Source organism: Podarcis tiliguerta (assembly GCF_965153285.1).
Source record: "Podarcis tiliguerta genome assembly, chromosome: 2".
NCBI lineage: Eukaryota > Metazoa > Chordata > Lepidosauria > Squamata > Lacertidae > Podarcis > Podarcis tiliguerta.
Genome location: NC_139535.1, coordinates 102918726 through 102930440, shown reverse-complemented (window position 1 = coordinate 102930440; position 11715 = coordinate 102918726). Strand labels below are relative to the sequence as shown.

The following is an 11715-nucleotide window of genomic DNA, read 5'->3' as shown; positions in this document are numbered from 1 at the left end:
CGGGTCATGTGACCAGCATGACTAAACTGCTTCTGGCACCACAGAACACCGTGACGAGTGGCAGAGCGTATGGAAATGCCGTTCAGCATCCTGCCACAGTGGTACCTATTTATCTACTTGCACTGGTATGCTTTGGAACTTCTAGGTTGGCAGGAGCTGGGACAGAGCAATGGGAGCTCACTCCATCATGGGGATTCGAACCACCGACCTGCAGATCAGCAAGCCCAAGCGGCTCAGTGGTTTAGACCACACCGTCACCGGTTCCCACAAACTGGAACACACCTCTTGACCCTGGTCGTTGACACCTGAGATGTGCGTTTTCAGGAGCTGCCCTATTCTACGATTGCAATCTGCTTTATTAATTTTTAAAATATTGAATTATGAATTGTAACACTCTGTGGGACCTTGCTGCTGAAAGGCAAGTAATAAATGCAACAAATGGGGAGCCACTACACAGAAGGCCCATTCCCATGTTGCCACCCTCTGGACCACACGCCAAGGAGGCACACAAAGAAGGGCTTCAGATGATGAAGGCAGAGTCTGGGAATGGTTTATATGGAGATAGGGGGTCATTGAAAATAAATGAATTCTGGGTTGGGTTGATTGATGATCAAAATCCCAGATGAGTAAGACTCCACCACTTGAGTCCGTCTTCTTTTTGAAGATACGATATGATATCTTTATTGTCATTCTCCCATACAGAACAATGACACATTCAAAACCCCCTAAAAACTCGGAAACCCCATTTTAAAATACAATATACTCCTACAGAGACTCCTTATACAGTTAAGTATAAGTACTTGGGTTAAATACTTAATTCGTTCCGGAGGTCCGTTCTTAACCTGAAACTGTTCTTAACCTGAAGCACCACTTTAGCTAATGGGGCCTCCTGCTGCTGCCGCGCCGCTGGAGCACGAGTGCTGTTCTCATCCTGAAGCAAAGTTCTTAAGCTGAAGCACTATTTCTGGGTTAGCGGAGTCTGTAACCTGAAGCGTATGTAACCTGAGGTACCACTGTAATGGCAAGTTATATTGTAAAAGGGTTAGTGGAATCTGTAACCTGAAGCGTATGTAACCCGGGGTACCACTGTACTGCGTTTAAAACCAGAATTGCATTTGGGTAGAAACTGTTTCTCAGACGGCTAGTCCTAGCCTTTATAACCCTGTACCTTCTTCCAGAAGGCAGGAGCTGAAAGAGATCATTTCCGGGGTGTGCACTATCTCTGCAGCTTTCTTATGGCACCTGGAAGCATAGATTTGATCCAAGGTGGGAAGAGTGCACCCAATTATTCTCTCCGCAGTCTTTACAACCCTGGACAGCATTGTTTTCCTCCCTGGCCCTGCAGCTCCCAAACCACACACACAGACCATAAGTTAATACACTCTCCACAGTACAGTAGTAAAATCTCAGGTCCTTTGAGAGATTGTTTTTCCGGAGGATTCTCAGAAAATATAACCTCTGCCGTGCTCTCTTCATCAGGTCTTTGCTGTTTTCTCCCCAGGTTAGAATGCAATAATTTATATGCACTGGGCATGCATTCACACAACCTTTGTGCACGCTATAAACAAGGGGGGGGGAGGAAGTGTCATATTGCACTCCGGTTCCGGCGGTCGTCTGTGCTTTAAAAACATGGTGCGTGAATCAATCAATCGCACGATATAGATCGACTCTGCTGCTGCTCAGAGGGCGGGGCACGCGATTCCGAGGAGAACCCTAGATCTCCGCCGCTATAACCACTAGGAGGCAACCTCTCCCCTTTCTTGCGACCGAAGCGCGGGTGGGGAGGGTGTGTGGAGAGAGAATCACCCTGCTCTTGAATGCTCAGATGGCAGCATTCAAAGGGGGGCGGGCGAGAGGCGAGAGCGAGCGAGCGGGGAATACTGGAAACACGAAGGTGGTGTCAAGATTCCGCCCGAGGGAGCGCGGCATTCCGACGCGACGGTCCTGCCGGATTCCTGGCGAGGACCCAGCCGTGCGTCTCGCGGAGCGCAGGGCGTGAGCGCAAAGAGGCGCTCCCTTCTTTTGGATGGCGGGCGGGCGGCTCCCCTTTGCAAATGTGCCCGGCGGAATTGCACCATCGGAGCGGGCTCCCTGCAGGGGGTGGGGACCCGAGGGCGCTTCCTTAAACAGGCACCAGAAGGAGCGGGCGGAGGCAGGCCAGGCACGCCGCGATCCTCCTTCCTCCTGGGCGTCTGCCGTCGCTGCTGCTGCTGCTGGATTTGCTGCTGTCGCTGCTGCCGTGGCCCAGCCCTGCCCAGCCCAGCCCAGCTGCAGCTCGGGCTTCTCTGCATGTGTCATCGAACACGTGGGGCTCTTTTTGCGCCGCGGAAACTTTCGAGGGATACTTGCTTCCAACTTGGACTCGCGCGCGGCGACATCGGAATGGGGAGGCGCGGGAGAGAGAGAGCTCTTAGATCTACTGCACCGATCCAGACGCCTCTTTCCTGGACGTGATCGCCTCGCTGCCTTCCCTTTCTGCTGGCGCTTGGAATTGCGCTCCTGCGTCGTGAAACCACGTCTGGACGCGCCAACCCGCTTCTTCCTCCCTTGCCCTCTTCTTCACGTGTGGGGAATGTGGCATGCGTGTCTTTGGAAGGAACGGGCTCTGGGTGTTGGGGTTTTGCTGCTGTTGTGTGTTTTTTTTTTTTTTTTTTTTTTTTTTTGCCCAAGTGGCCAACCTCGCCCTCCCTGCACCTCCCTCCCTTAGTTCCTTCCTGGGTCCGCTTCATAGTTTCGAGAAGATCTGGAAGGCCATGCTATTGACGGCCAGGAGATCCACTTGGTTTGCTTCCACCACCCCCGGACCTAAGGTAAGCGGCGAGGGCTGGGGTGGAGGGACAAGAGAGCAACTCCGCCAGCGTGTTTTGCGTGCGCGTGTCAACTTTTCAGCTGCGTGCGCTTCGAGACTAGGCGGTCGCTGTCACCGCCCCGTCGGTCCGTTTCTTCGCAGCAGACGGCGATTAGGGAGACCGGGTCCCTTGCGAAGGGTTGGGCGATCAAGCGTGCGCACGTTCCGACGACCGGGGCGTGAGGAGCCGCGATCGAGGACCGGTGTCTCGTCGGAATGCTCAGGGGGTGCTCGGCGAACCCGCCGCGGACGCGGGTCCTCCTTTCAGAATTAAAAGGACACCAACACACGCCCCTCTCGGACTTTGTCGCAAGAGTGCTCTGCTTTGGAGAGCTGCCCTTGCCAATTCAATTTCGCCCCGAACGCGTTTCCTAAACAGGGAGCTAGCTAGTTAAAAATTAACACGCGTTTGAAACAAACCGAAACGAAAACAGAGTTGACCCCCATAACATCAGTGAGTGGCGCGCGGCTGGAGTTTGACTCAAGTTCTCCAGAAATATCTGGAGTTGGGTTTATTTGTTTTTCTGGATTGACTATCTTTCAATCATTAAAAAAAAAAGAACAAAAATGTCCCAAGCCCTCCTGAAGGTGCGTCACGTGTGAACGATCGAGCGGCGGGTGAAATGGGGAGTTTGGGGCTGGGTCTTTGCGGGCGAGATGAGAAGTTTCTGCCTTCAACTGGCCTACAAAGTCCCATTCCTCGGCTCCCAAGTCTGCGCCCTTTTGTGCTGCCAACCTGAGGTCCTCTTCCCTCAGCGGCTGAAAGTTTTAAACGTGGGGAGGTTCCCAATATTACAGGCCGGGGTGAGAGGTGTGCGGGGGGGGGGGGGAATCTAATGCCTCTTTGCAAACGCAGATCCCCAAACGAGATCTCCCCTTGCTTCCCCTCCAAAGCTGGCAATGGCTTGGCGGGTGTTTCTTTTCCAACCACCCTAACACGGTTTGGGGCAGGGCATATTGATCAAGGAAACGATCCAGCCACCGTGGAGCACTTTTGAGAGCACTTTGGTTTGAGTGAGAAAGCTAAGCTGTCTGATGCTCAGTTGGTTTCCACTGCGCTTCGTTTTTGACTCTAGTTTTAGCAAATGGCCGTAGTTGTAGTGACCGGTTCCAAACCAACACTGAAATCAAAGAAAGTATAAGAACAGATGCCAACATTTCAGAGGTTACACTTAAAACGTTTTTAAAAATATATTAAATTAAACTTGGTCAGAGACCAGACTTGTTTTTTGCCCTGTAATTTGCTATTTAAAATATTAAGTACAGTACCAACAGAGTGTCGCTGTCAATTGAAAGTTTGACGTTGTTTTCCGCTGAAACTGATTTCGCAGGCCCACGAGGAAAGATATTTATGTCTCCTCAATCTGCAAGTCATGCTAATCAAATCTGGTTTAAGGCCTTCATCTCTTTACCTATGCTTTTTTACTCTCTCTTTTAAAGAAACTCTTCTCCATATATATATATATGAAAATAGAGATTAATTACTGTACATGTTGCTTCCATATAGTTCTTTTGGCTAAAAGCACAAATCAGCTGATGATCTGCACTTTTACGCCCAGAAAAATTAGGCCATCGTAACTTTATATACTGCCTGCGACAATGAATATCTTTTTGCTTACATATATATACCGTAAGTATTTTTAAAACGAAAAACCTAAATATAGTTAAATTGCTTATTTTAAAGATCGCCTTTTTTTTTAAGGTTGTCTTTTATCGTTTCTATTAAGAACATAAAGACGACTTTTTAAAAATATGTGGCCTGTATTCATAATGATGGTGGCTGTTTCATTTACGTATGTTTGTGTATGTGGTGCAATTTGGAAAATCTTTTCGCTGAAACGAAGTTACAGGCAACACTTCATTGCTCGGGAGCAAAGGGGAAAGCTGAGTCCATGTGTGTTACGCAGAAGTAAGCCTCTCTGAGTTCAGTAGGGAATAAGTAATTGGGCGTACAACAGTAGCATTTAAAAGTCTCTCCGAATTTTAACCCTGAAGCAAAATCAGCACAATTAATTCTTCTTACCATAACTAATGTGGTCATTATGGTATACTTCTCCAAAGTCCCATGACATGTAACTTACGTTATAGCTTGCTCTTTTGTACATAAACAGGTAGATAGATTGATAAATAAATAAATTTCCTCAGCCGGGGAGTATTCCTTCACCCCACCCCCCTCTTCAGTTAAATATTTCAAATTCCTGCAGATTTATTCTAAAACAATCTTGATGATTTTTCATTTTCTCCTATATCTTTATGAGCAATGGAAGAAATCCTGGCCCAATTCCCCCAGATCTGAACTCGCATGTTCAGATTACGCAACCGATGAAATTTGTAGCCAGCCTTTGCTAATTAGATTTAATCTGGTGCGTTATGAATTCACCCACACCCCAATTCATGAATAAAACAAAATTAATGTTTCCCCAGCTTTTTTCAAAACTAGTCCTCCTGTTAGGCCTTCGCTTACAGTGTGTGTGCAGCTGTTAATCCATTGTAGTCCCACATATCTTTGGGTAAATATATATTTTTTCAACTCCTATGCAGTTCAAAAGAGCCATTTATTGTTGTTGTTGTTATTATTATTTGCTAGGAAACGGTTTATAAATGTAAATAGTAAATAATATGAACAAGTTAGTTTGCAAAGGCTTTTAAAAACCCGTTGGGAACTTGGGATATGATATTAAGAGTGTCCCAATCTCTGCCCCCCACCATAAGGCAGAGTTCGAGCCAAAGAGCCATAAACCTACAGAACGTCCTCTTTAATTAAGAGACCACCAATGTGACCTTAAGTGGACACGTTTGGAAGACTAGGCCATTGAAATCACAGCAATTTATTTCCAAGTGACACTTCGCCTTTAGGATCAAGGTGCCAGTTTTTGATCCACAGGCTGGAATTTAACATTCTTGTAACGAAATTATGCCAAACGATTCAGAAGCTCTAGGTTCAGGTAGGTAGCCGTTGTTGGTGTGACGCAGTCGAAGTGTATAAAAAAAAATGCCCAGTAGCACCTTAGAAACCAACTAAGTTTGTTCTTGGTACAGTGGTACCTCAGGTTACATACGCTTCAGGTTACAGACTCCGCTAACCCAGAAATATTACCTCGGGTTAAGAACTTTCCTTCAGGATGAGAACAGAAATTGTATGGTGGCGGCACCGCGGCAGCAAGAAGCCCCATTAGCTAAAGTGGTGCTTCAGGTTAAGAACAGTTTCGGGTTAAGAACGGACCTCCAGAACGAATTAAGTACTTAACCTGAGGTACCACTGTATAAGCTTTCTTGTGCAGACACACTTCTTCAGATAACAGATTCAAAAGCTGACTTGGATACAATTTCTACGCTGTTTCTTTGGGCTTCCAAAGAGCTCCATTTTTTTTTGCAACTGTTTGTTTCAAGTAACTTCAACTAAGATACAAACCTTTTACAGTATAACTTGCCATTACAGTGGTACCTCAGGTTACAGACGCTTCAGGTTACATACTACGCTAACCCAGAAATAGTACCTCGGGTTAAGAACTTAGCTTCAGGATGAGAACAGAAATTGTGCTCTGGCAGCACGGCAGCAGCAGGAGGCCCCATTAGCTAAAGTGGTGCTTCAGGTTAAGAACAGTTTCAGGTTAAGTACGGACCTCTGGAACGAATTAAGTACTTAACCCAAAGTACCACTGTATATCATTACCTTTTTCAGATAAGGAATGCCAAATTGCTTGTAAAAAATTGCCGTATACCTGGCAGCTGGATGTGGCAGATAAATGCTTGGAAGAAAAACCCCACTTTAGTCAATGGGACTTGATTCTGAGTAAACTGCCACAGAACGACAGGCATAATTCTATGCATTTTTATTCGGAAACTCCCACCGAGTTCTGTAGGGCAAGATGCTGTCAGCTGCATTTAGGCTGCAATTCTAACCCTCTTGCCTTGAAGTAAACGCCCTAAAAATTCAACAGGACTCGAGTAGACATGGTTAAGATTGTGCTATTCCTTTGGAATGAGCCCCACTGAATTTATTCAGAAGTTAATAGGCTGGAATGACATTAAAAACATTGCTAGCTAATATATGTTTTCATCCAGACCCAGCGATATAAGTTTGTTCTTGTCCGATTGCCTGTCTTGGACATCACTGGACTGAAAGGCAGCAGGAAAATTTACTTAAATAAATGAAAATAAATAAATAAAAATATATAAGTTGGATTTTTTTAAAAAATCCAACTTATATACCAAAGCTAAAGCCACTCTGTTCCAGAGTGGTCTGGAAATCTGTATCTTATGATGTCCAAGACTTAAATTATTTCACGCAAGTCATCTTACAGACTGCAACCCAAACTTATTTTCAAAGCCGTTATCGGCATACTTTAGCGACATGATAAATCTGGTTGAAATAACGTGTGTTCGCTCAGAGGGTCAATGCGCAGAGTTGCATACTGCAAACTTATTGCAAAAGGGCCGCCTAATATGGCCTATGCAAGGATACATTCCAATGTGTATGAAATGTCGACTATTTCCATTCACAGGCCTCTCCCCGTTGTATGGACTAGGCATACAGGAAAATGACAGGGACTTTTGCTGCTGTCCGAAATAGCCAGACAGCCTTGTAGCAAAATCATCATAATAATTTCAACTTTTAAAAATCTGTTTCTCTTGCTTTCTTTCCCCCGATTTTCATTTCGTTGCTTAACGCAGAAGTGTTGCAGATGTGCAGAAAGGCAGGGTGTGTGTGAGAGAGAAAACAACACAAATTTGGGACACTTTTGCTGAAACACTTCCAGAAGTGTGGTTTATAAATTCTCTTTAAATCTATAAGATTTAACATTTATTACATTAGGAATTCTGTTTGGTTCATGCTGTGGTCACAGAAAGGGAAAATGTGCCATGGATTGGGCTATTGATTATTATTATTACTGTTATTATTACTCAACAAAATAAGGACATGATGCAGCACACAGTTACCTGTGTTTAAGTTTCTGTTAAAATCGCCTGCACCAAACAGTAGGATCACCAAGGCAGAGTACTGTAAACCACCCTGTGAGGTACATATATTTAATACAGAATACAGTCGTACTTTGGTTGCCAAACGCCTTGGAACTTGTACGTTTCGGCTCCCGAATGATCGAAACCCAGAAGTGAGTGTTCTGGCTTTTGAACGATTTTTGGAAGCCAAATGTTCAGCACGGTTTCCGATTGCTGCAGGACACTCTTGCGTCCAATCAGAAGCCGTGTCTTGGTTTTCGAACGGTTCCAGAAGTCGAACGGACTCCCGGAATGCATTCTGTTCAAGAACCAAGGTACAAATGTAGAATAACCAATAACTGGGTTGTGGTCCGGGGCTCCGCTCCGCAGAATGAGCAGGAGACAGCCTCCCCCCCCCCCACCACATATGAAACAAGTCATTTAGGAACATTACCATCTGAGGAGGGGGAATCCTGACACCCAGAGTCAAGAAGTTCCCAAGTGCATGGCAAACACCAGACCAGAGTTCTGTTTTGTTCACTGGCTGCCTGCTTACATTCAGGCCCACTGGTGTGAGGCTTAGGGCCAAACCAGACATGGGGGGGGGGGGGCAGAATCTGCAACTAACACACAATGCTATACATGCCTAACTCAGAAGTAAGCACCAATGACTTACTCCCAGGTAAATAAGTCTAGCATTGCAGCCCGAGGCAGGCACATTTACTTGGGAGTAAACACTTTTGAGTCCAGCGGGGCTGAACTTCGGAACAAACGTGAACAGGATTTAACTATCCACCTCTTTATTATTACAGTGGTACCTCGGGTTACTTACGCTTCAGGTTACAGACTCCGCTAAGACAGAAATCGTACCTCGGGTTAAGAACTTTGCTTCAGGATGAGAACAGAAATCGCACGGTGGCGGTACGGCAGCAGCGGGAGGCCCCATTCGCTAAAGTGGTGCTTCTGGTTAAGAACAGTTTCAGGTTAAGAACGGACCTCCGGAACAAATTAAGTACGTAACCAGAGGTACCACTGTATTATCTTCAGTGGCATACACACACACACACACACACACACACACACAGAACTTGCATTTCCAGAAGTCAGGAGAAGTTTTGCCCCACCTATTTATTCGATTTCTGAAAGAGAAATAATGGCATTTCATTCCAGTCCTATTTTTCTCGGAAGCCAGTCGCATTGGCTTTGATGAAATGAACGAAGCATGCCTAGGTTTGCAGCCTTATTTTCATTTCCAGTTTATGAGTCAGTTATAATTTGTATGTGAAAAGTGCCTTTCCTTGAAGTCACCGCAGGAGTCTAGCAAAGGAAGAGTTGCTTGCTCACTCCATATGCGGCCCATGCCATGCAAAACTTTAAAGTACAGTGGTACCTCAGGTTAAGAACTTAATTCGTTCCGGAGGTCTGTTCTTAACCTGAAACTGTTCTTAACCTGAAGCACCACTTTAGCTAATGGGGCCTCCCGCTGCTGCCATGCCGCCGGAGCACGATTTCTGTTCTTATCCTGAAGCAAAGTTCTTAACCTGAAGCACTATTTCTGGGTTAGCGGAGTCTGTAACCTGAAGCGTATGTAACCTGAAGCATATGTAACCTGAAGCGTATGTAACCCGAGGTACCACAGTAGCCTCTGGTGTTTATACCTTTCCCACCTATGTTTTTCCCCCAGTATAGATCACCCCCCCCCAAAAAAATATATGTATTAAATAGAAATACCGTATGTAGATTCCTCACTGTGGAAAAAATAACCATATTCATTTGGAGTGAAGTCCCTGAGAATGAGATGACTTCGTGCACATACTATCACTGGATCAGGGCATTTAGGTAGATGGATGATCGATTGATAGATCTCACACACACACACAAACATCATTATAACCACCGCTACAATCAATGGGAGACTCTCTGATGGTCAAAATTACAGAAGATTTATTCTTCCTCAGACCAGTGCCTCCCATAGAATAGAAGAGGATCCTCTCCCCTCTCTCAATTATTTCTTTGAAACATTATTTCTTTTCTCCCCTCCAGCCAAAAAGTCTCTCTGGAGCAGCTTACATGAAATCAATAACACTGTCTTGCTCCAGGCTGCTCTTCAGTGTTGGAATCCCCGTCTAGCAGATTTCTCCCTCTATCAGTTTTGCACAAGACTCTTAACTGGACTCCGGTGGGGGTTTTACTTTACTTTATTTTTTAACTTCAGGCAGACAGGACAAAGACTTTGGGGGAGCAGGATTTCTGTTTGAGAGGGAAAAAGTTGTCCCGTTCTTAACATGGATGGCGTTGTCTTTTGTCTGCTAACGGTGTTGGGCTCCGTTCTTTTTCCGACGAACTGTATGTAAGTTCTGCTTCGAAGTTCTCCGGGTTATTCTTTCCATAGTCATTGGTCGTAACGAAAACAGGCGGGTCAACCTGGTGGCACTTTAAAGACTAAGGGTGAGATCCAATGTTGTGCTAGTTGACCCCCTTCCCCTTCATCAACCCCTTGTGACGCCCCCCCCCCCAATCTGTCGTGAAGGGTGGCCCCCATCTCTCTGGACCAGATTTTGGGAGCGTAAGTCTGTTTTTGTGCAAAGTGAGACACTACAAATTTTAATATAGCATGAGCTTTGTAGACTATGGCCCATTTCATCAGATACAGGTAGGATTATAGTTGCTTGCAAGTACAGTGGTTCCTTGGTTCTCAAATGCCTTGGTACTCGAACAACTTGGAACCCAAACACTGCAAACCCGGAAGTAAGTGTTCTGATTTGTGACACTTTTTTGGAAACCGTACATGGTCCTTTTTGAGTGCCACACAACCGTTTTGAGTGGTACACTGAAGTCTGATTTGCTTTTTTATTTTTATTTTTTGCATTTTTGTGGCTCTTTTTTTGTGACCATTACTGTGTGGAATGCAGTTCGGCTACTGATTGATTGATTGTGTGATTGCAGTACGTTGTTTATCGCTTTCATTTTATGGATCAACGGTCTCGTTAGATAGTAAAATTCACGTTAAATTGCTGTTTTAGGGGGTTGTTTTTTAAAATCCGGAACGGATTAATCCATTTTGCCTTACTTTCTGTGGGAAAGCACGCCTTGGTTTTGGAACAGTTTGGTTTTGGAACGGACTTCCAGAACAGAATAAGTTTGAGAACCAAGGTACCACTGTATGTGGTTGCAGGAAAGGGGGTTGTACAGAGTAAGGTTGAAAGGAAATTAAATGCAGAAAAGGACAGAAGGTGACATTTATGTCATTATCAATGGTCTTCGCAAAAGCCAGTTGCTGTTGATAACACAGGTATTCTGGCATCGGTATGCCCATTGACACATGCAGTGTGTGATTTAAAAACAAACAAAAGGCAACCTCTGTCACAATTCCGTCCACAAGTGACAGAACTGAACTGCTTGACAAGTTATAGCGCAGTAGTTTCATACAGTAGCCTCCCTTTGAAGTTTTGCTGTTCCAGTATAGCCATTTTAAGATCTGTTAGAGGATGGGAGGCTGAAATGTACAGTTCTGACATATCTTTTGATTCATGACATTTCTTTCTATTTCACACACAATATTCCTTTTGATTTGGATTTCTGGGGATGGTCAAACTATTTTTATTCGTCATGTAGTTTTCCTCGGTATACTTTGATTGCTTGTGGCACCTCGGCGTTGCCAAGGCCCAAATACTTTTAAGAAGTATTTTTATATCATGGGCTTACATGTGTTCTATATCACAAGCTGACTTGTCTGTGCAGACTGTGAATGTTTGGACAAAAGAGAAGGCTCTTTCTATTAGGCGAGGTTTGCGTGGGGGGAAGATGCCAAAGGAAATCTGTAAACATACAACAGGGGGCACGTTCCACACACTCTGCAGCAACAGTGCTAGCCATAGCTGAACGGGGGTTAAATTAGCATTTTCGACAGCCAACCGGCGAAGTGT

General features: G+C 45.1%; 1 long non-coding RNA gene across 2 annotated transcripts in view; it reads left to right on the top strand.

Moving 5' to 3' along the window:
* The first annotated feature begins 1077 nt into the window (after positions 1–1077).
* The window catches only part of LOC310671712, a 129352-nt gene continuing 118714 nt past the window's right edge, over positions 1078–11715 (top strand). The window contains exon 1 of one of the 2 annotated variants that reach the window (XR_014508084.1): positions 1078–2810. This is a non-coding gene — a long non-coding RNA (uncharacterized lncRNA). The remainder of the gene's footprint in view (positions 2811–11715) is intronic. The other variant, XR_014508083.1, reaches the window with a different exon arrangement.